This window comes from Mauremys mutica, chromosome 21 (genome assembly GCF_020497125.1).
Source record: "Mauremys mutica isolate MM-2020 ecotype Southern chromosome 21, ASM2049712v1, whole genome shotgun sequence".
NCBI classification, from domain to species: Eukaryota; Metazoa; Chordata; order Testudines; family Geoemydidae; genus Mauremys; species Mauremys mutica.
The window spans coordinates 5,891,889-5,917,798 of NC_059092.1; the positions used below are offsets into that span (position 1 = coordinate 5,891,889).

At 38.2% G+C, this 25,910-nt stretch overlaps 1 protein-coding gene across 7 annotated transcripts in view; it reads right to left on the reverse strand.

Moving 5' to 3' along the window:
- The window catches only part of PRKCZ (protein kinase C zeta), a 154,953-nt gene that overhangs the window by 85,921 nt on the left and 43,122 nt on the right, over window positions 1-25,910 (reverse strand). Inside the window, exon 1 of one of the 7 annotated variants that reach the window (XM_044995856.1) lies at window positions 20,603-20,815. The exons of the other annotated variants lie outside the window; for them this stretch is intronic. The gene's annotated coding sequence lies outside the window, so the exon portion shown is untranslated. Of the gene's footprint in view, window positions 1-20,602; window positions 20,816-25,910 lie in introns of those variants that run through there. 7 annotated transcript variants of the gene reach the window in all.

Genomic DNA, 25,910 nt, shown 5'->3' on the forward strand with positions numbered 1-25,910 from the left:
GAGAAACTGACGTCTCATTGTTCTCCCTAAACTATCACATTTACAGAAGACATTGTGAGGGGTCATATGCTCTACAATATTATGCCTTACTTCTCTATTAAGATACTAGTAAAGAGTATAAACGATATTAGACAGATTACTTAAATTGAAGTTGAGAGTCTAAGTATTCCAGGGTTTTAATTTTAATCTCTCCCATATACTCTTTCAAATGAAGTGAGTGAGGGGGGGAAGTTTCACTATATTTCTGGAGCGGTTATTTCTATGGCATTTCAGCAGCAAGGGAATGGAGAGAATCCAAAAGTTTGTTGGAAAGACTCTGCTATCCAGCTACTTATCCCCAGGACCTTACTGATATGGAGTTAAGTCTTATTTGCAAAGGCAAGATTCAAGTAAACAGGGAGACTAGAAACCTAGAAGAAAACAGGCTTGCTATTTAAATAAATGTCAGTGTAACTCGTTGGCAAAGTAAGTGAGAGAAATTTTAAGAAACAGATTAAGTTTACTTTTGACAAAGTTTAGAAAAGCAAAAAGCTTTGTGGAAGAAAGTACGAGAATTCAGAAGCTGTCTAAAAAATCTGGTTTACACCAAGTACCACATGAGTTATAACAGTATATCAAAGTTTTTTCCTCCATTTTAATACTATAAATGCTTTTAGCAATTCAAACGTATTTTTAAATTTAAAAAGTTATGCGAACTCATAATACTAAGCAGAGAAAACCTGTTACAATAGATCACTTCTCAGAGATTAATTCAATGATGTAAGAGCAAATTATATTGCCTGCCAACTGCACACTTAGAGCGCTCTTTTTTTAAAAAAAAGTGTTTTGCTGAAAAACAAACAAGTGAGCTTTATTTAAAAATCAACACTCTCGAACTGTACATAAAAAGAAAATGAATCTTTACATTTCCGGTGGACTCTAATATTACAATTCTAAATGTGTTGAGCAGCCCTGCAGCAGGACTTCAGAAAAACAGGGGAACCATCTCCAGCACCTTACACCAAACAAAGATACTCCAACAGAGAAGTACATTGCATCACGGAACGGGTCACTCAAATGCCTTGAGCGAACCTGCTTCAATAGAGGAAAAAATAACCCTCCATCCACAAACCCTTAGTTGTCACCCATCACCCCAAACTGGAATGCAAATAGGATTACAACCTACACTTGATGGGGAAAACATCCTGTAAGAAATCTTTACCAAACTCCCTCTTCTGGACTTCAAACAATCTGCCAACCTCAACATAAGATGCAAGCTCTCCACAGACCAGGGCATACCAAGTCAAACCAGCACCAGACCCTGCCAGAGCAGATGCGAAACCCACAGACATATCTCCACTGCTACAAATAATCAATAAAGCCCCCTCAACACCTTTCAAGATTAATTGGTCCTAGACATGCTTATCACAATATGTGGTGTACCTTATCCAACACACTATATGCCCCAACAACTACGCGGGTAAAACCAATCACTGTACTATTGAATGAACTCAAACTGAAAAATGATATGGTGTTTTTGTCTTTTATCACTCGTGGGCAAACACTTTTCACAAAACAATCATTCCACAGCTAACCTCCCAGTCCTTGTGCTGCTTTGCGGAATAATAGAATGCGGAGCTAAGGATCCCAAAGCGCTGGTCAAAAATAGCTAGAAGGAATTGGACTATCAGTCCAACATTACTCAATGAAACCAGTTCCAATTTCCAAAGCCATCTCTCAATTTGATTATCACAAATCTCTCTTCAGTGGGTAGCCCTTTCCAGGATGTAGCACTCTAGATTCCAGTCCATAAGCAATGCTGCTGCCTGCTTTCTCAAATGTACTGAGCAGCACAGGTATGTCATATCCTCCTTAAAAACAATTCCAGTGACTCCCATTTATCTCATGAAACAGTTCAAAATTGTCCTCCTGCCAACCTCCTCTCTACTCCCTCTCCTCATCTGATACAAATACCCTATTTTTGTTTTTAAAGTAAACAAACTTAGCTTTTATAGGTAAAAAGGCCTTCTGAACTATAGCTCCTGCCAACTGAAACACTTCCAACTCTCAATTCTTCACTGGAAAACATACCTTACCTTCTCTTTTCTTATTATTTGCTCTCTCCCTCTCTAAGCGGTCTCATGAACATACTCTAATGTAACTATACAATGTGTTTGTGATAATATATTAGGTTGGTTGTTTTGTATTACTGAAATTTTGTAAGGCATTTTGGCATAATATTTTTAAAAAGATAAACACATTTACATTGAATTCTAATTTAGACTACAATTTTTATGGCAGGATGGTTTCTTGTGGATAAAGTGTTTCAGCACATCTATGTAACTGTATAAATACTGACATTTAGAAAGGCTTAGTCTTTGGGTATGATGTTGCCCTCACTTCGTTTTTTCATTTCCAGCAGACCCTAAAATCACAGTGAATACACATCGTGATAAAAACAAAATATATTTACCTTTGTCAGAAATACAGTAAACAATCAAAAACAGTGATGTTGACAACAAATGTAAAAAATGCAATCCTACATAAAGATTGGCAGAAGTTAACAATGAAAGCGCAATAAAACTGTACCTCACCAGAAAAAGCAAATTCTGACTCAACAGTGCCAAAAATTAATAGATACAGATTTGATTTTGGGGGGGGGGGGGAGAGAAGGATATTTAATCTAACTCCGCTATACAGTAGTAGTGTTTGGATATCCTATTCCCCACTGGCCTAAATGCTATGAGCGGACTACCACTTCAGACCTGCTGGGAATCCTGTCCTTCACACACACACATTCTCATGCCTGGTCTCTTGGCTACTCATACTCATGCCCTTCTGTTTAAATGGCTCCATGCCACTACAAGGTGATATGCCACAGTTATTATGGCACTGCACCAAACAAAAGCAGGAATAGCATCTCATCTACAGAAAGCCCCTCCTGCACTGGTGCCATATGTCCCTTTACTCCTGTTGCCATGTTCAGCTGCAAACCCCAGTCTCCAAATAAAAATGCTCACTTGAATAGCATCAGAAATGGAAAACAATGGGATTTTCAGGAATGTATTGCTGCTAAAAATATTAGCTGCACTGCAGTTGGTGCATGGGAAACCTAGTAAGACAAAGGATTTCAGAAACATTTAAAGTAGTATATGTTCCTAGGCTGTAAGTAAGAAAGAGTACAGAAAATAAATCATGTATCTAACAACCACAGTCAGGTCACAGAAGGAATGAAACAAATATCCTAGGTTACAATCAAAGTCTGGAGTCTTTCTAGTCTTCATTCCATAGCACAATTAGATGCAGCCAACACACACTCAGGTATCTGCCCTTAAAACAAAACAAAAACAAAACTGTTGTAGCTGTGTTTTCAGTATGCCTCAAGAGCACTCCCAATGTATTTCACTTCATTCAGTGTGACTGATCCCTAAGCAAAATCTCAACTTAGCCATAATAAACTTGAACCCTCTTTCACACACCAAGATGGAAGGAAGCAAAATGTTCATGAGCTGTGAATATTCAGCCTACACAAGGCTTTGATTCCTAAACATATTTAGGATCCACAGCTGCTAATGAAGTCTAGCCAAAAGCATAGAACTCTAGGTTTATAATAATAATTGGAGATATACCAATCTCCTAGAACTGGAAGGGACCTCAAAAGGTCATCGAGTCCAGCTCCCTGCCTTCACTAGCAGGACCAAGTACTGATTTTTGCCCCAGATCCCTAAGTGGCCCCCTCAAGGATTGAACTCACAACCCTGGGTTTAGCAGGCCAATGCTCAAACCACTGAGCTATCCCTCAACCCTGATAGGTTGTAGTTGACTAGAACCCTAAATAAAGGTTTTGAAGAGAAACACTGAAGTAGACAATCAGGTTTTGTTTCACTGATGCTACTAAAAATTAGGAAGAGAGTTTTAAGACAGTTATTAGTAAATGTGCAGTTGTTGCAACTGTCACAGACAGCATGTTATGCAGAAAGCATAGCCTACTGTAATAAGTGAACACTACATAGCTATGAACACTTGTGGAATTTAAATAGCCAGGTGTGTGTGTCTACATTTAAGATAAGTCGCTTAGAAGTATGTTACATTAACCAATCCTGACAAGGGGTCAAATATGAAGATTTTTAAAGGGAAAAGTGATTCAATTGTTTTTAATCTGTTAATAAAGGAATGGATTACAGTTAATTAATATCAGTGCCTTGAGAGAACTAATTTTAAAATGTTATTTAAACAATCAATTACTATTAAATCTAGTCAACTTCAAATGCAAGTTTAAGTAATTTCAGACATTACATCTGGCAGCAGTCTCCCATTTAATTTTAGTAGTTTTACAATTACATTTGCCTATTTTTTAAAGCTCTTCTCTTGTTGCTATATTAAAGAGCCATACTATTATACAAACAGGAGAGCCTAAGTGACTATACAGGGGGAACAGCGAATACGACTCTATACAAAGTGCAGTAAAACGCAAAAAGTAAGCATACTGACAAAATAAAAAACTTTTCCTAGCAATCGTTTAAAAATAAAGTAGAACCTCAGACTTATGAACACTTCAAGAATGGAGATTGTTGTAACTGGGCAAAACGTTATGGTTGTTCTTTCAAAAGTTTATAACTGAACATTGACTTAATACGACCCAAAGGGGAAGTAAGAAGAAAAAAGGAAAGAATGAGTTACTGAAGTACGCCACCAGTGTACCGCTATGTTACTGCAAACAGGTCTAAAGAATAGCTTGTCTGGAAGACAAGAAGTATGGTATGAAAACCAAACTCTGGAGGACTGGAGCAAGACAATCCAGATCAATGGTAAAACAGTATGTACACTTTTAGACCTCTCCATTCAACGAGCTATATGCAACCCACATTAGATTCTGATTGTTGTTTAGCAGCTTAAGTGAACTAAATGTGCGATATCTGTCCACTGCTGATGGAACAGACAACTGCATCACAAAATTATGACCACCACTGACAACTCTGTTCTATTCTGTACAGGTGGTTCCTCTAGAACAAAACTGAGGCTCCATATGGGGTAATTTAGGGATGCTTACATTGCCCCTGCTGCACTTAACCTGTTCAGTGAATAATCAGAGAACATCAGTAAATCTGGAACTTTTCACCAGCACTAAAGTCAATAAATAAAATCGAGACAATAGACATTTTACTTGACTATATTCTGTCATACTACTTCTCCCTCAGTTTTCAAATTGAAGTATCAAAAAGTGACATAAGAAATGACAAAGGGATTAATTATACTGATAATTTGAGAGACCATTTAAATTCTTCTTAAATTCATGGTTACCTAATATGCAGAAAGTAATTTCATTATTAAATACAACAATGAATAAGAAAATAATAAAGTAATCCTTTATGAAACAATTCCCACAGATTACAAATGTCAACAGGAATTGAGTACAAACATTAATCTTCTCAATTTACTATCCTAATATTCTCCCTAAGAGCAAAGATCAACATTTTCAAACTTGAGTGCCTGTGAAAACAAGAGGACCTCAGCACCTTAAAAAAAACAGGACAGTTAGTTAGCGCTGCCTAAATAGGATATAGCAACATATCTTTAGGCACTGATATACAAAAAAACAGAACATGTTCATTATAAAAAATACAAATGGGTTAAAAAACAGAAGAATAGATGTGTAATTGCATATTTAGTAAAGAATATATAATAGAGGAATAACAGACTTTTATACCCACTGCAGCAACTAAATCCAAAAGATTTTATTTAAAAAAATGAGAAGCATTGCTACTGAACTCAATCTATATGAAAAATGATGTGTTAAATTTCTTTAGTAAGACGTGCCTCTTCAAGTCACAGACAGTGAGTTGTAAAGGTGATTGTTTATATTAAAAGAAAGCTAAACAGTACAGCACAAGAAAATTGACTGGAATATTATGAAGTAACTGACATGAGAATGCCTGATAATTTAAACATGGACCTCACAGACAGAGATTAGCCAGTGGGGAAATTTTGACAAACAAAACTAGCATAGAAAGGGCTTAAATGTCCCTGTACTGAAAATGTAATGTTAAGGGGTATAATTCCAGTATGCTGCAACAACACAAACAAATGATCAGCAAGTCTTAATTCATTTACACTGCTGTATACACAGCAATCCCGCCCTTTCAACTTTTACAGTTAAAAGCATAAAATTATGCAGAGCACCTAAGAAAACTACTAAGTTATACATTAATATTCTGCATATTTGCATATCTATAAGTAACTTAAAATATTCCTGGGCTCTGATCTATGGAAATCTGCATAAACTAGAAAATTTTGTGAGTGCCTTAATTATAGGCCTTGTCATGGTGCATATGTTTAGATCCTCTGAATTGGCTACTACACAATTAAAGATTTAATATATTTTAGTAATTAGGTAGATGTAAGTGTCTTGTTTAATTTTAAAGTGTTCTTATTTTAAAAGTTAAACTATCAGAATACCAGAAGGATGCAATGTATCTGCAATAAGTTATGATGTTTCTTACAACATAAGTCATCCTCTATATATCTGTTATTTTATAGAGAAGCTGAAGTAACCTACCGGAGGCCAAAATGAGTGGAATGATATGCATCCTACAAGTTGTACTATTTGAATCTCTATGGACTATCTACAAAAGAAAGAAAGTTGTACCAATGTAACTAAATCTCCAAGCTGTACGGAATGACTGGGTCAGTAACTCACAATACAAGCAGCAGACAGAAGCACCAATCAAACTGCACCACATAATTTGGTGACAGTTACTCTATATCCAGATTTACTTCAATTTTGCCCAGGTTGATTCCTTAGTGACTTAACGCTAATCAATGTGAGGCACTCCTGAACTCAAGTTAGTGTGCCCACTCAAAGAGACTGCACTGATTTAACTAAATCAGCTTCTAAACGGATTTAGTTAAAATGGTACATAACTGATTATGTAAGCAAAGCCTAAGTTGCTCTTTTGCTCTGAGAAATGCAAGATGGGAACAGGAAGTGAGGACACAGAGTAACTCTAATCAAATTCTATTGCAATTTCAGCGGTACTTCAGTCAGCCATTTTCATTGTGTGTCTGGCTGACTCAGCAGTTCCAGATTGATGCATCAGGGACTGGAGAACTTTATACTGCCCTTCCAATGGATTCTTTGGGATGTGAAATAATAACTAATATATTCTCTATTACTACACACACTTGGCTGTAGAAAGATGCCAATAGAATTATTATTCCAAGAGTTGAGCAAACAAATTAAGACAGAGTAGTAACATTCATTGTATTACTGTTCAGCAAACTGCCTTGGCAGAGGTCCTTACTAAATAAAAAGTTATAGTGGCTTAATTATATCAGTAAAATTCACAAGCACACATTTCAAATGAATCATGGACAAACACTGTTTGCTGGGCAAAAATATACCTAAGGTTAGACTTATCTGTCCAGACAAGTGGAAAACTGCCTAGAGATATGTCCATCACAGAAGAGGCATATAATACAGAAACGCTTCTTTGGTTTGAGAGATTATTTTGCTCACTGAAATGTCGTTACTTGCATTAGCATTTAGAATTTCATTGTAACCCTGATTCAACACCAACGGCAGACTAATAATTTAAGTGAGTACTGGATTGGACTCTTTATGCCTGTTTTTATTTTAAAGATAATGCCATGTTTTATGGCAACTTTTTTTGTTGGTAATGTGATGTTACAAAAAAACTAGTGTAGTGAAATCCTTAATTAAATACAATTCATTTTGGGGGGAATAGGATACAGCTAAATATCATCAGCAAGTCAGCCCTTCAATGTTTATCTAGATTTATAATACATACACACAATATTTAATGTAGTGCCATAATTCTGTAAACAGACAAAATGACAACTACAAATGGTAAAAGTGCAATAATATTTATTGCATTAGTTCATTTTAGTCCAAACATGAAAGTTGGATTTATAAGGTTGTTTCTTTTTATCCCCATTTCTCCTCCCTTGGACTCTCCTACAAAGCCAGGATGTTATGTTTTATTCAAAACTATAAGGATCAAATTCTGTCTCTTTCTACCCCTCTATCTCCATAAACGGCTGGCTCAAATTAATAGTGCAGAGACATTATTTTATGCCCCCATTCTAGACTGTCTTGCAAGGCAGACACCAATCAATCATGCCACCAGAACAAGTTAACTGAATGGAGAAGAATGCATATTCTAAGACTCTGTATGACCTGACACTAGCATATGGAGAGTCCAGGCAGTGTGAACACCTTCAACTTTATGATAACATCCTTCGATTCAATTTACTAACGCTTTTTGAGCATATACACTGGAAAAAGCCAGAGTCTGGCCCTTATATGTTCATTTAGAGATACAACGGACATCACTTCACATAAAGTACCATAGAGGGCAAAATCCCGATTCCCTCTGACTTCAATAGGACCAAGGTATGGGCCACATAGAATAGCTATGCATAGCAAAACATGTACATGGTTCTCAAGTTAGAACATTCCTAAAATCAGCACTGTCAAGTGACAAAGGCTACACTTATCTAGGATTTGTTTTTTGTTTGTTTTAATAGCTTTAGGTTTACATAGCTTTTAGGTTTACATACATTTGTTTACATAGCTTTTAGGTTTTCCAAGTGGAAAAAAGTTCTACCAGATATTTCTCAACATTTTACAGATCCCACAAGGTAAGGATTTGAATATGAAGTACATATTTTGTCTACCCCTGCAAACACTTTGCTTTTGACAGAAAGTGGTTTTTAATTACCATAATCAAAAGAAAAGTTTGCTCATCTTCAGTCATTCAGTGTAAACAAATATTTCTTTAAGTACTTCTACAATATAAAATTTTAGAAGTGATAATTAAAGGTCTTATTAATCTCATTATGTTGTTTTTTTCTCTTTATTACATACCTTACTGGTTTCTTTTTATGATGATATTCCTAAATTTGGCAGTGCTTCTCAACAAATCTCCACAATTTTTACTGTTCCATTTTCATTTTGCTCACTATTCCTCTGACTACTGTGTTTGCTATGGTTATTTCCAGCTATTTTATCCTTGTAATTAACACCCAGCAACAGCTTCTTTCACAAAGAAGATACAGCCTTTACTAGCATTTGTAGAGTATCTTTTTGCCTTTCTCGCTAATCTCAATAGCTCAAGGTTGGCCCCTTCATTATTTTTGCTTCCCATAAATGTTCACCACTCAGCTTTCTTCACCTTCTTTGTTATTCCTGCAATGCTGAAATTTAATGGTCAATAAAACTAAAGCAGTGCATCGTGAACTTAATCAAGAGGCCTCCAGAATCCGTTCTTTGTTGCAACTGCAGATTTGCTAGGCTTGTTTTGTGTTTTATTGCTACTATTCAGAGAACCTGAGAGGGGCCTCTCTCTTTTCACTGATAAAAGAGATGTTACATTAAAATGTACAAATCACATCTTATATGCCAGTATTCAAAATAAAGAATACTTGTCAAATCACTCTCCAGCCAACATATCACAATCACATGTCAGGTAGATACATTTTCTGTGACCGTCTGAACTGTTCCTTGTACCTTGCCTCACCCAATTAATCCAGGATTAATTTATCACAGAAAATAAGACAAGTCTGTGATGAATCAAAATGCAGTTGAAGTGCATTTTACAAATCCAATCTAGCAGAAACAATGCACTTCCATGCAAGAAATAAGCCTCTCATGACAGAACAATGAGAATGGTTTCCAGTGTTTTATGTGATCATGTTTCAGAACTGTCATCCCCCTCCTGTTTATAAATTGTTTCAAATTTAAAAAAAAATCAGCATAGGAAACATACCTTTTCTAAGGGAGGTAATTACATTTATATAGATACAAAAGGAAAAAGCATTAACAGAGTAGGATGTGGTCAGGAAGACTAAGGGCACAGATAGGAAACAAAATTAATTGCATTTACTTAATATTAGGAATTAGCAAACGATCACGTTTATAAAGGAATGAAAAGACAGTATTTGAAGATATAAAACATTTAGTTATTGAACTCAATCAACTTGCCATGTGAAACAAGCTTCAAAAGAGCTCTTAAAGTGAGAACACTGCGAATTCCAAGGATGCAGAGTGCAAATTAAGATGATAAAATTACCTGTAGCCTATACTTGTTAAGTTACTACTTTCAGCAACACCAAAAAAAGACAGAATAAAGCAAAGAAACAAGACATTTCACAATCTACTGTATACTTATAAATTGACGTAGAACAAAAAGGTTTTCAGATGAAATTTGCAACTTATTTCCACTTGCTGAACAAAAACGAAGCAATACTATAAGATGTGACCTTGACTTTCCCTTCCCTCCCCCATGTTGTATTGAATTTTCTCTTTGTTCTCAGTTTTTCTTTACAAAGCAAGCCCAAAGCTGTTCTTGTTATACTCTTATACAGGGCAGATTCTTATACCCAGAGCTTAATTTATATTCACATCAGAGATTAATCTCATGTCAAATGAATGTAGAGTGAGTTGGAATATTGTTTAAAAATTATTTCCAAAGTTCCAGGATTTTTTTTTTTAAATAACATTCATAGACCAAATCCAGTAGAGAAAAATGCATCTGAAAATTGTTTAAGAACATCCAAAGGAATTATATAAAATTATTGTCTGACTAAATTAATCTGATTACAATGTATGCTATAAATATTACAGAATCGCGAAGTGAAATATTAGATACACTGCACAATTCGGTAAATCACTGATTGTATGCAAGAAAAACGTGAGAGTCCTTTCCCACCACATGGAGCCCTCCCATCCACTCCTATATCCCAAGGATATGAATTCTAGGGAATAAAAAGATACAGTACCTACTCCAGCCTCTAGACTATTTATAGCAGCCAACTCTATGCCCAAGAGCATCTGCTGTTTTAATCCTAACTAACAGGAGTAAGACCATGCTGCTCAGGATATCTGCTCTTTCTGGTATATCTGAACTCCACTTTTCCATCAATCCTCCAAACACCTTGTTGAAACAAGTCTAGATGTCTTTTGCATTTATTTATACTCTGTGGTTCAGATCACATCATCATCAGTAACTTAATTCATAGATGTGTCACCATTGCCCTGAAGCAATTCTGACAAAGTTCTATATTTACTCCTGAATTTAGGTTTTTTTTTTTTTACTTTTCAAATGTTCCCTAGACTTTTTCCAAAACAAATTAAGTCATCTCTTTTCCTACTAAAAATCCAACTCTATGAATCTTTCCTCTTAACGTAATCTCCCAATAATCATGTAGCTACATCTCCAAGACCATGGTATACCCTTCCTACAGTCATGACCAACAGTAACTAATTCCTGAGGTAGAAGCAGCTCACAGGCTGACTCTTTGGTGTCTTATAGCACAACCTGTTTTTGAACTACATCTCTTAATAATATTGACTTTCTTCTCTAGGCATTTATCTTGGTATTCTTCTGTGTACTCATAAGGACAAGCTTAATTCCCCCCCTTTTAGTTTAATTTTGTTTAGCATTTTGTGTCCATAGACTTGTACATTCAATAAAGGAAAACCCTAGATTTGGACCAACTGAAAACAAATCAAGAAAATCAATTCATTCCCCCACTTAGACTTTCTATTACTGCTTTTTAACTCAGCTATAAATCCTCCTAAAAATATAATGGGATCTGATGAAAACTGAACTATGATGGAACTAGCAGGTGCTGCTGTAATGTAAATTACAATAATGTTGGATCCACACATTTAATTACCTGTTGGGAAAATAGATTAACAATTGATTGTAAACACATTTGATAGTACACACATTGTGGGATACTATTAATCTTTCAAACAGGCATTCTTAAAAGCCATAGCATTATTTTTAAACCTCTGCCAGAGTTTTACAAGTTGGGTTTTGGTTGTTTTTTTTTTTTGGACTCAAGACAAGCGGGACAAGATAGATAAGTGTCGTAAAAATCAGCTGCTGTTACTATTAACAATCTTATAGAAAAAAACTCTTTCCTTGATCAGTCTGAAGCATTTTGAGAATCATTTACACCAGCTACGGGGTTTTTTTCCACATTATACTTGCTTGATGGTGAAATTAATGTAGCAGTTGGCAAAGTCTCTTAACTGGAAAAATCACTTCTCTGGAGTGTTCGCTGTCAAATCCTAATAATAGTGACTGTCAGACCTAAAATGCTTTTAGGATGATGCTCCAAACACCTTCTCTCCTCCCTACACACACTTGAAAATTAGGTCTACACAAGAGGCTTGAAAGAGCAGAACACTTTATATGTATAATCTTGATTTGTGGAAGCTATCTGGAATGTTCTCAGATGTTGGCTCAGTGGCAGGCTGTCTTATCCCGGAGAAAAAAAAGTGTGCCTTTCAAAAGCAAAAGACTCCAAAAGATAGTGATGGAGATGATCATAAAAATGAGCTCCCTGCCTCCTGTGCTCCATAACTCCCTATTCTTGGACCGTGCACATTGTTACCCCTTATCACTCAGATATCACTGGGCTTCATCCCCTCTTAAAATATATTCTTTCCGTCATTCAACTAGAAAACAATCAGCCCCACAGTAATACAGTATGTGAAGGGAATTAGTGAACATGCTCAGTGTCCTAACAAAGAATCACAGAAATGTAGGACAGGAAGACACCCACTCCCCTGCACTCAGGCAGAACTAAGTATTATCTAGACTATCCCTGACAGGTGTGTATCTAACCTGTTGTTAAAAACCTCCAGTGATGGAGATTCCACAACCTCCATAGGTAATATCTTACAGTGCTTAACTACTCTGACAGTTAGGAAGTTTTTCCTAATGTCTAACCTAAGCCACCCTTGCTGCAATTTAAGCCCATTGTTTCTTGTCCTGTCCTCAGAGGTTGAGGAGAGTGAAAAAAACTGTTGTTCTTATAACAACCTTTTATATACTTAAACTGTAATCATGTATTCCCCCCACCCCTTATCTTCTCTTCTGCAGACTAAGCAAGCCCAGTTTTTTCCATCTTCCATCGCAGGTCATGTTTTCTAGACATTTAATCATTTTTGTTGCTCTTCTCTGGACTTCAGTTTATCCACATCTTTCTTGAAACATGGTGCCCAGAACTGGACACAATACTGAAGCGGAGGCCTTATCAGTACAGAGTAGAGTGGAAGAAATATTTCTTGTGCCTTGCTTGCAATGTTTCTGCTAATACATCCCAGAATGAGGTTTGTTTTTTTTATTTTTTTGCAAGTCTTACACTGTTGACACACATTTAGATTGTGACCCACTGTTACTAGGGCCCTACCAAATTCATAGTCCATTTTGGTCAATTTCACGGTCATAGGATTTTAAAAATCATAAATATCATTTCAGCTATTTAAATCTGAAATTTTGGACTGTTGTAATTGTAGGGGTCCTGACCCAAAAAGGAGTTGCAGGAGGGTCACAAGGTTTTTGTAGGGGGGGTTGCGGTACTGCTACCCTTACTTCTGTGCTGCTACTGGCAAAGGCGCAGCCTTCAGAGCTGGGCAGCTGGAGAGTGGCGGCTGCTGGCTGGGAGCCCACTTCCAAAGGCAGAGCTGCTGCCAGCAACAGCGCAGAAGGATGGCATGGTATGGTACGGTACTGCCACCCTCACTGCTGCCCTGCTGCTGGCGAGGCGCTACCTTCAGAGCTGGGTGCCCAGGCAACAGCCACCATCGCTTTCTGGCCATCCAGCTCTAAAGGCAGCACAAAAGAAAGCTTCAGCCCTGCAGGACTCCTCTGCTGGGTCTTGGGGCTTCAGCCCCACTCCTACTGAAGCTCTGAGCCCCAGCAGGCACAGAGACCCCCCCATCCCCGCTGGGCAAAAGCCAGAGGCAATGCATGGGGGGGCATGTGCAGTCCTGTGCCTCACCCGCCATTTTTGCCAAGATTTACTGGCCCCTTTCAGTCCGATGGTGTGGCCAGGCTCCCTCCCTGGACAGCAGCTGCTAGAACTAGAAATCTGGAAGCTGTGGCAAATACCTGGAAGCTACAGGGAGAGCTGCTGCTTTTGCTGCTGTCTCTCCCCATGGAGCTAAAGCAGTGGCCCCTCCCTTACTCCTGGGGGGATTTTGCACCACTGCACATGCACAGAATTTATATCCCCTGCAGATTTCTTTGCTTCCCCGCAGAAAAATGACTTTCTGACAGGGAAGCCAAGGGAAGCCAAAAAGCGGTCATGCAACCCTCCCCAGCAGTATGTTTCACGGGGGCAGGGCAGCTGGCAGAGAGGAAAATCACTGTGGGGCAGGAAGCGGGACTGGGCTCAGCTGCTAGTCCCGGCTGGGCAGGACAGGACTTCCTCTTTCCCTGCACAGCATCCAGGGCTGGGTCAGACCCACCCCCAGATTTTTCCCCCAGATCAAGGAAGCTCTGCAAACTTCCCCAGCCCCCCACTTCCTGCACCCATCGCTCCTCAGCTGCAGGGGGAGGGATCCCTGTACAGGGAGCTGCTCTCCCATTCTCCCCATCCCTGTGAATGCAAACTCCCCCATACCCATACCCTCCTGCCTCACCTCCCTCAACGCCAACCCCTCCCACCTACCGGTTAGCCCCACTCCACTGCACCTGGCTCAACCCGAGCCACCCGACCCTGGATCTCCCCACCCCACAACAAGCCCCTGTGCATACAGATCCTCCCCGCACCCAGATTGCCCCACACAGGACACCATTCAACCCACATCGGATCCCCCCGACATTAAGTCCCTTCACACTTGGATCCTGTCTTGCTGAGCCTGCCTGCTCACACCTGGTGCACCTGGCATGGAGGGGCAGAGCCCTGGGGTGTTTCTGGGGCAGGCTCGGTCCTTGCACTATGTCAGGGTTGGGTACAGCCTCACCAATGAGTTCATGTCCCAGGGGAAGCTGCACAGTGATCTCCCACCTCGGTGCAGCCAGTGGCTTGTGCTCTCCAATGCCATACTGGAGCCTCCACCTTTATTTGACAAATAAAATTAGCAGAATTTTAAAATATTGTGTGCAAAATTTTTAATTTTTTGGCATAGAATGCCCTCAGGAGTACTCCCTGCAGCTCCAAGCTGTTTGCTGCTACCTCTCCCTGCAGAACAGACTCCTGGGAGCTGAAGGGAGCGGCAGCTGAGGGTAAGGGGTGGAAATGCCTGAGAAAGGTGTGACTCGAGCTGTGTGTGTGTGTGGGGGGGGGAAGAGATGACCTTTAAATTGTGCCCCCCCCCAGCAGCCACCAGTTGTCTCTGAAGCCCCTAGCCCCACCACGGAGCAGAAGCGCCGAGCTCCCCTGCCCCCAGTCTGGTAGGTGAAGAATGGGGATTTATGGGGGGATCCAGGAGCTGCACTCTAACTGTAAAAGAGCCACACGCAGCTCAAAAGCCACGGCTTGGCCACCCTGGGTTATGCAAATACAGGTCAGGGATGGTTCTAGCTATACTTGGTCCTGCCTCAGCACTGGGAAGCTGGACTAGATAACCTCTTGAGGTCCCTTCCAGCCCTACATTTCTATGGATTATTTTGCTGCTCAAAAATGTGTTATTTTGCCCAGGTACACAAAACTTGCATTGATCTTCTTTGCAGCTATATCACACTACAAGTTAATGTCAGGCAACTCATGTAATCTAAATACAGGATGCCTTGCACAACATAAGAGATTCTGTAACAACCCACCTTATTGTTAGTACACCAATAGGCAGGAAAAGCTACTTTTAAAGGACTTAGTTGAAATTAAAATTAACTTTGTACAGGCATTCATTCAGCTGTTTATTTTTATCAGGATTTCTGTTCTCATTTCAGACACCGGACTAGAAACATTCAGTCTTTAACCTGAATTCTTCTAACTTGAACGAAACTGCTCACAAAATATCTCAGCATGTGACCTGATTCTGATTTTTTTTTAAATGAGGAAAACTTAATATTAAACTGAAAATATGAATTTGTATTAAGCCAGAGTTAGAAACTGTACATGACTTTCTGAAGTAGTATTTGTGTGGAGTCAAGAACTAAAGAGCACTAAAATTTAGCTCTGACAGTCTCCCTCTGTGGCCTCAAACAACTGTCTCAGTTTCCTCATCTCTGAAAAGGGGATAATATTCATCTACTTCAAAAGTATATCATGAGAATTAGCTAATATTTGTAAAGTGATTTGAAGAGGAAAAACTCTATTAAAACACTATATAGCCAAATGGCAGTTAAATCTCTTCTGTAACAGCTCAGATATTTTACAAGCTTATTCAACATATCCATAGAGAGTTTTGGACTAAGTGGTTGATGTGATGATACATAGATTCTAATAGAAAATTTAATACGGCCACCCACTTAAGTTTTTATGATATTGGAGGAGTATCAAATCCTGACCCAAGAAAGTGATCTGTCAAGAAGCGTTTCTGATGGTTTCTCAGACTTGCTTAAAGCCTACCTTATGGAATCTTGTGTACCTTTCCCTTTATTGACCTTGTGGAATAGAAGGTGTAGAAATTAGCATGTTTTCCCCCTCAGACATTAAAATTTTGAATCACAATCTGAAAATTTAAAATAAGTTATAGTTGTAAATTATGTCTAAGACAGTGTTTCCTATACTTTTGAAAGATGATCCCCCTTCCAGCCAAGTTCACAAAAATGAAAACAGTTGCACCATCACAGCAACCTCACCATATGCTTCTAGAGAGCTAGATCTCTTAATTTGCATATATTCCGTGCTCCCTAGCCACTCCCCACATACACTTTGGAAATGCTGCACAGAGATTCATAATGCGACTGTAGCGGGGTGGTTACCCGCTCCTGCCCTGTGAGGTTTAAAACAGCCCAGGAGAGGGCTGTGGCTGGGGCAAGAAGCCTGGGCTGATTGGGGGAAAGTAGGCTCAGCTGGGGCCATGCCCCAATCAGGCCCCATAAAAGGCTGTGAGCCAGAGGCCCAGGCAGTCTCCCTCTGTCTGTAGAGGGAGAAGGGCCTGCCTGCAAGGTGCCAAAAAGGGAACCTAGATTGGAGCAGGGCTGGGGGAAGGCCTGGGGAGCTCCGGCCTAGGAAAGCCCCAGGCTGCAGGCCTGATAAGGCCTATTAGGTACTGGGTTGCAGGGGGCAGCCCATTGGTAGGCAGAGGCAGCAGGTCTGAACCCCCTTTGCCTATGATGAGTGGCTTACACTGCAGTCTGCCCCAGTGAGCGGGGGCTAGATGGAGACTAGCAGTAGCCTAACCTTGAGGCAAAGTGGGGAATAGTGGGTGGGGGTTCCCCTGGGAGGAGGAGACCCTGAGGCTGGAGGGGTTACTGCCAGAGGGGCAGCACCCCAGGTAAAAGGGGCACCAGGGTCCTGGGAGGGACATGGGGCCAGTGGCAAGGCGGATCACTGGCCTGCAGAGGGTGCTCCAAGGCTGGGAGAGCTAATTCCCAAGGACAACCAGCAGGAGGCACTGCGGGGTGAGTTCGCATGCTTACAGCGACCCTTCCTCTACATTAAAGCATTTAAGAAAGAACAGTGAAGTCATTAACGGTATTTCATTTAAAGTCTCATCACTCGTCCCTGAGCTTGGAATGAATGGGGAAGTTCACACCTCTCAGAGCTATTCTTTCAGGCTCTCTGAAAAATCAAGTGGACATCTCTGTATCACTTGCTTCACATTTTGAAGATTTTCTTCATAACCATAAACAGCTAGAGACTTTTAAATGGAAGCTGAAAATCTGGAGAACAAAGATTCACCTGTACCTGCCCCAATCCCCATTAGTGAAAGGGCATAAATCAATTATCTCAAAGAACCCTGCACCATTTATTATATTACATTCTTGTTTATTATTTGTTTAGTAGTGACTACAAGCTCAGCATTGTACAAACACAGATAAAGCGGGTTGTACTAAACTCTTGTAGTATTATCCTTAAATTTCTCTTTATCCCCAGCTAATAATTCAAACACAAACATTTATGGATGTGAAGTATTAGTGCAGGAATCTGAGAGACCTGAATCAGGTACTTCTCTGGTCAAAACCAGGCTTCTCGGTATTTCAACTCCCCTCCCTCCCAATAATTAACCAAAGAAAAGAAGTTAAGTCCTAGACTAAAATAAACATTTGTAATCTGTTAAACATGTATATTTGCCAGACCTAACTATTTTAGAGCAACACCTCCATACTTCTGAACTGCTCACTGCTTTAACATGCCTACAATTAGTTTCCTTCTGAAGGATTAAATGCTATACAAATCTCAGCTGGCAGCAAATTCTTTAATGGTCAGTCATTTGCAGCAAACTCTCAATCTTCAGCTTCACTTCCGCAATGGTCTCTATTTCCAATTAGCCAGGCCTAGAATCCCAATTTATTTTTTTTTATACACAGATGCATACATGCACCGAGGGCAATGTAACATCGGCCTTTGAGCTTGTTCCTGTGGCTTAATACAAAGTTATCAAGATCTAAAACAGGTAATGGAGCAGCTGGTTTTAAAAAAAAGACCTTCAGACAAACGATATCCTTTAACAATTAACCTTGAAATTGTCATCTGGAGAGCTGATTATACAAATCTCTTTACAGACACTAAAAACAAACAAAAAAAAGATGCTCTAGTAGGTCTAAAGGATTTGCAAGTATCTGTTGTGGTCAGTGAGTCATCCAACAAATACTCCTCACTGTGATCAACTGTGTCAATAACTCCTTCCAGCCAAAATGAATGTCTAGATTTAAGAGACAGCTATCTACCTTTATGGATGGAGTGGTTTTGGAGGGACAAGTGATAAGACGGGGAAATTGAATTGAGAGAGTCTTAGGAGGGAGAAGGTTTTTAAAGCCAAGTGACACTTCCCTATGCAGCTATTGTTTATATATCTTAAGTTAGTAGAGAGAGACAGAGAAAATGAGAAAGAAGCCAAGCCACGCAGTTGAGCCCTTAAACTAGTTTAACTGCAGCTTCCCTTATTTGAAATACATTTTTGTTTACAATTTATGGACTGAAATTTACACATCTGGTAAGTATCTAGCATTATAAACTAAAGGAAAAACAGCAAAAATCAAAATAAAATATGAGCTATGGAATCTCACACCTACAGAGTCATTAAAAAACCCCAAAGCCTTTCTTTTATTTCCTCATTGGGGTTTCAGTTTTAATAAAAATTTTGGAATTAAATAATTCTAATCAAATAAATAACGGACTTAAACCACAATTCTTGTTCTTAAGATTTACCACCCCCTGTGGCAATATATTTTAATTTCTCTTAATCTACATAAATTGTATGCAATAAAAAGCATGTGGTACACATTACGAGGATGGAGGCAGAGATTTCAGACATTCTTGAGAAACTATGACACAGCTCTTTTAAAATCCTGAGCAAATATATATTTTACAAGAAAAACAGTTTAGTTTTCCCCTTCAGTCATTTCAACCAATAAAGAGCTTTTTTTATGAATTAGTTTCAAAACAGATGAATTACCCAGTGCAATCCAAGCTATGTCTTCAGAGTTGTCTCTATGGTCGCAATAGTTCCTTTCTTCATTGGGGGATGGGATTGGTTCACGTGCTCTGAATAACCTAATCATTGCTGCCAATACAGTAACAAATGAAGGGAAAAACCTGTCCTTGTGAGCTAGCACAATATTTACAGGCCACACAACCGTCGCAACAAGCCTTTTACAGCTATTGTGTTGCACTAGGCAGAACATACAGCAAAATTATAGGTTCAGATCTAAAATAAATTCACAAGACAGATACTAATTAGATTAATAAAATATCTCATTCAGCCCTAGGACATAATTTTCAAGAGAGAGAGAATATGGAAAAGGAGTAACTAAATCAAAAGCTAGCACCAAAAAATTGAGCAGATAAAGAATATCAAACATCCATGACATAATCTATTCCAAAAAAGGGAGGGGGGGAGTTCAGCAAAGATCACCATCGAGATTCAACAACAAACATTATCAATGTTCTATCATGGTAATGCCATAAGCACCAACATACTACTGTATAAAAATGCTATATCATATTAAAAGCTTTAATCAAAGTGATTTGTCCCTTTCATTGCTCTATTGAGAGAAAAACAATGGCAAGTGAAATCCTTCAAATCCATTAGTATTAACTATCCAACATCGAGATAAATTTTTTATCATTAAACATAACATTGATTTATTCAGATGTAGCAATGCAGAACAAAAAGCGTACCAGCACATTTCTTCCCGTAACATTACACAGAATGCTCTAATTCAAAACAAAATATTTCATTATTCAACAACAATCTAAAGCAATTCACTATACCGCAAAATGAAAAAAGGCCTTTGCTAATTTAAAGACTTACAGCTTCAGAGCATCGTTTTCAATCTTATAACAAATAGGCCCTAAACACATACCATCAGGTTTTTTTGGATACATTTCCTTCATTAATCTCCCTTATTTTCAGCAGCATCACTCACTCTGCATACTCGTATCTTCTTTTCTCCTAAAATCTATCACCCAAAAAATCCAAGTCTTTTCACTCCAATTTTGTCAACATTTCTCAGAGCTCTTTCAGCCACATCCCTACACACGCAGAGGCACCAGCGATATCTGTATTTGTAACAATCTATGGTTGCAAAGGAGGACTGTAGGAAAAGCAACTACATGATAACCAAAATGCTGACTTCTATTATCTACTGCACCACATGCACACACATACTGCACCAATGGCTTCAATTCATAACAGCAATAGCAATGAAGGTACATAAAATCTATACAAAAAAAGACATGCATTACTCACTGGGTTTTATTCTTTTGCTTCCTCAGCATGTAATTCTTTATGCTTTACAATGCAGTAGGTATTAAATGAAACATTTTCGCTTTCCCTTTTTTCACTGATGCTGCTGTTAGAATACCACTAGACACCAGGACAATAGGCAGGATCAGCCTGAACATTAAGAGCAAATATTTAATGGAAGACTGGTTATCCTGTTCTCTCCCTTTCACATCTCTGCCTCATGTATCCAGGCACGGGTGGTACTGGCTCCCTTGGGAGGCTGTAGCTAGCAGCTGAGGCACAAACTAAAACATGGCATGGACATCAAGGAGCTGATGTCATACACACACACAAAAACCCCTACAACCCCATATATTTCTGCAGTACAACTCACAACTCTGACAAAGAGCTCTCTGAAAGATACAAATGAATAAGAAAAACAGTGGCAGCAAAACATACTTGTGTTATACAACAAAAAGGGAATACCAAAAATGAAAACAGTGCCAAAAAACTGACTCAGTGTAGACAAAAAATGGGACCACAAAGTGATAAGAATGCCACTCAAATCTCATTTTGCATCAAGACAGTAGCAAGTCTGTAGCTTGTGGGCAAAATCAAACGCACCCACAAATTTTATAGCAATGTTTAACATCAAATCTGAAAGAAGAGGTGACCTACCAAAAAAATTAAAATATATGTACAATTTTGAAGACTGGTCTAATATATACAGCTCTGGCATGTTACTTCATAATAAAAAAACTCCCATTTTTATAAGGAAATCAGTATCTGAGGTTCCAGGCCAACAGATGACAGAAACACCTAGGGAAGGGCAGGTTGCATTCAGTATCTGGAAAGAGATACAAGCTGTTTTACCTCACCCATGTAGCAGCACTGCCATTCTGATTTATGTGAAATTGAGTAACTGTCCTACTGAGGGTAAAAGGTATCATGGTAACAACAGAAGTGGTACATAGGGAGTAAAGAAGTCAGGTCTGAAGGAAAATCCCAAAAGACAGACAGTGCGGGTGGATCATTCTAAGTTCAGGAGCTAGAGAACTGTGTGTATCCTATTTTATATTAGGATGCTGCTTCCCAGAAAAAGAGGTCTTCTTCAAACACACATAAGAAATCTTTGATTAATAAGATTTTATTTTTCCAAAAAACTGTCTTTGTTCTTCAAATGCAGGGTAAAATAGAATTCAATAACTTTTTCCTCAACACTGTCCTTGAATTGCAGTTAGAAAAAAGGGATGCAAACAGCACTGAGTTTTTAAGTCACATTCTTTATTTAAAGTTTTGCTCACTGGGACAACCTTTAGTACATCCCATTTTTTCATGAGTTCCAGGCAGACTGCAATCATACTATTATATTTCAACATACCATACAACACCATAACATGAATACAAAACACTCTAAATAAAAAATATTTTCTGCACTATCCTTCAAACATACTATCTTTAGAGGTAGTTGTAGAGGGCAAAAAAAATAAATAAAAAAAAAACGAAATTCAAAACAAAAATCACAGCATATAAAAGCCACTTCAGAACATTATTAAATAGGTACTTCATGACCTCATATGAACAACACAGAGCAAAGCACTAAAAATTAGATGGATTTGGAAATTCAACTGATTGTTCTTCATATGCTCCATTCCAAAGTGTCCATAGTTTTGTACAAATTGTGAAACAGAGTTTGCAATGACAGATTGCTAATATAAGTGGCAGCCTATTTTAATTTAGTAGAGAATTAATTTTCACTTGTTCATGCAAATAATTTGAGACAAACCTAAAAATCTCTATTTATATAGTTCAATTTAAACAATATATGCTGTAAAAAACAAAAATGATTTAAAAAATAATTTAATATAAGAATACTATAAAGATATATTGTAAGATAAGAATAGAAGATAAATAAAACAAAAAAACTGAAACAATTCGAATACTTAAAAATCCTGTAACTTTCTACTCCAACATTACTCGTGCCATATTTTACATGCAGTAAAACTAGCAGGCAAATGTAAACTCATATTTTACTATGGATTTTGTTAAGTATAAAGTTAAACTTAAAATACTCTTCAGAGTAACCCACTTTCACGTCATGTCCTTTAAATAATCAAAATCACTAATATCAATAGAACTTCAGGCACAATTGCATAGTGACAATTCTAGCTGTATTCATGCAACTAAACAAACAATACTGCTGAACACATCAATTTATGCTAAATTAGTGTTGATACAATCTAATATCAACACCATAACAATATGGAAACAGTCAAAACTAGTTCACAATACCAGGTGTCCACGCAGGTCCCATAACTGCAAGAGATAATGTGTACAAAATTCATTTATTATATCTTTAGAAACCTGATTGCAAATCCCTTACCAAGCACATCCTACTAAACAGGCTTTTCAAAACAATCAAAGTGTGATTCAACAAGACTACTAAAACAGCACAAGAATGAGCATTCTACATACCAACAAAGAAACAGGTCAAGTGAATTATGGATCTCTACAGATAAATATAGTTTATAATATGGGGCAAGACAATCAGGACAGCTATGAGTTAATGCTGAAATAGTCAATGTCCTAAATATCCAAGTTATTTTAACTGAGATCATGTTAAATTGGAACACATCTCTAACATGCCGTTTAATATTTGCACATATTTTGTTCACTTCCACATTCTTCCTAAAGGTGTTCCAACATCATCAGATTAAACCAATGCTCTTTTTTACAGTTTTTATTAAAATATTAACCCAGAACTACTGTGACTTAGAACCACCCCTAGACACACAAAGCCTTCAAATTACACTTGGGAGGGATTAGGTGACTCAAGGGATGTCACTGGTCTGAGACAAGCCGAGACAAGCAGTGAACAAAAGTTACCATCTACTGGCTGTTCAGTGGCCTAACATAATGAGTTGATGGTGTCAAGTCAAATTCTTAGTAGAAAAGGTGCCCAAATCACAAAAAACATTAACCCAACTGACACTCTCAAAAGTCTACAATGGAGGCCAAGGACTGAATAGACATGAAAAGTCAATAGTCTTCTCACCTCTAGAGGTCAGGCCTTCAAGCAGGGGCGGCCCATCCATATAGGCAAACTAGGCGGTCGCCTAGGGTGCCAAGTTAAATGGGGTGCCAAATTCGAGGGGGAAAAAAATCAAATAAAAAAAAATAAAATGAAAAAAGATGAAAAAATACAAATAAAATAATGATGTCATTATTTCAATTCCCGTGCGCATATTGAGGGAATATGAATTATAATTAATTTCTCTACATTTCTGAGAATTTATTAATATGTCAAATCTTTTATTTACTGCAAAAATAAATAATATTTTAGCGGATTTTTTTTTCAATTTGTGACATAGGGTCAAGATGACCCACTCCCAATTTTGATAAGCAATAACTCAGCCACAATGAAACACATCCACCAGCAGCAAGAGCTGCAATGCTAGTGACACCTAACTTGAATATACATCAAGGCCGCACAGCCGGAAATTCATGTAGAGTGGAGATATCATGAGTTAATACATGCCAAATGGTCATTTTAACACACATCGCAGGTAGATGGTTAAGAATTGAGCGAATACTGTGGAAAACTGTTTCTTGGTGCCAAAGAATAATGTCTTTCAGCATTATCAATCCAAAATGTGAGTATCTTTAAGTGTTATTAAACCTTACCATTATTATTGGGCTGTACAATTATGAACTTTTCTTTGTTATAACTGGTTCACATGTAATAAATAAGGTCCATAAAAGAAAAGTAACAGCGTTAACGCTTAATAGACTATGAAAGCAATGACATCACACTCCAAGCGGGTAACCGTGAGGAAGGGGATTACTTTCCAAACTGGTGTAGGGTTATAACATTGAAAAAGGTGATTTTGTTTCCATGTAAATGCTGTAACTAACTGTTTTGATAGCTGAGTGTATGTTACTAATCATTGAACCTTTAAGCAGTGAAACGACGTGTTGGGATGGCTGCAACATGATTTAAATCACCAACCATGTGGTGGGTGTGTCAGTCATCCTTAACGCTATAATGCTTGCAGTCGGGAGCACAGTATATAACAATATTCATATGCCCCATGGCAGAAAGAGGAAAAAGAAAACCCTCAGGAGCTGAGTATTGTAAATGAAAGGCTGAGAAGGAAAAGGACCAAGCAAAAGAGCAGAGATCCTTCCTGAAATATCTTCTCTTTAATCCAAATAAAGATGGAAGTAGTTCATAGCATCCAGATGAAGGAATTTTACTTGGAGAAGTGGTTAGCTCACATCCACCTGGAAGCAGTTCGGAACATCAAGATGAAGGTATATTACTTTCAGATGAGGTTAGTTCACATCCACAAAAAAGCAGTTTGGAAACTCAAGATGGAAACTTACTTCTAGACTAAGGCAGCTCACAGCATCAGACTGATATGGAAGTGGAGAAAATTTATTCACCTTCAGAGACACATGCAGAAACTGAAGTAAATGAAGTAGAAGGAAGAAATGATGACGTTACAAACAAGTTACAGTATGGGGATCCAGCTTCATGGCCCAGATGTGATGACAGCGTGCAGCAAATATTCGTGGAACATGAACCTGAACAAGTTCATGAATTTCCCTTCCCTAAGAATGGAAATAAAAGAAAATTCTCTGCTCAGCGTTACAAGAGGAAACTCATTAATGGGGAAGAAATTCATTGAAACTGGTTACGATATTCAGTGTCGAAGGACTCTGTTTTGCTTTTGCTGCAAGTTGTTTAGAAATCAAGCAATTGGTGCATCACTTGCTGAAAATGGTTCGAAGGACTGGAAAAACATATCTTCAATTCTTTCTTCACATAAAAGTAGTACAGAACATTTGGAATGTTTTCAAAATTGGAAAGAACTTGAATTACGATTGAAAAAAGGAAAAACTCTCGAAGAAAATTTACATGTTATCAAGGAAAAAGAAGAATACTGGCAACAAATATTAGAGTCTGATTGCTTTAGTGAGAGTTCTCGGTGGGCAAAATTTAGCATTCTGCGGCCGCAGTAGAAATGAAAAATTATACACTCCAACAAATTTAAAAAAGTTTCCATTACCTGAATACCTAGCTTTGTTTGATCCAGTCGTGAAAGAGCATCTACGTAAAATAACTGATAGTGCAACACAGGTTCATTACTTAGGAAAAAATATGCAGAATGAACTGATTCAAATCCTAGCAAATGCCATTAAAAAGAAAATTGTTGAAGCTACCCATTCTGCAAAATACTTTTCAATAATACTGGACTGTACACCAGATGTGAGTCATGTCGAACACATGATAATCATTTGTTTTGTGGATATGGAAAAGTTTGCAGAT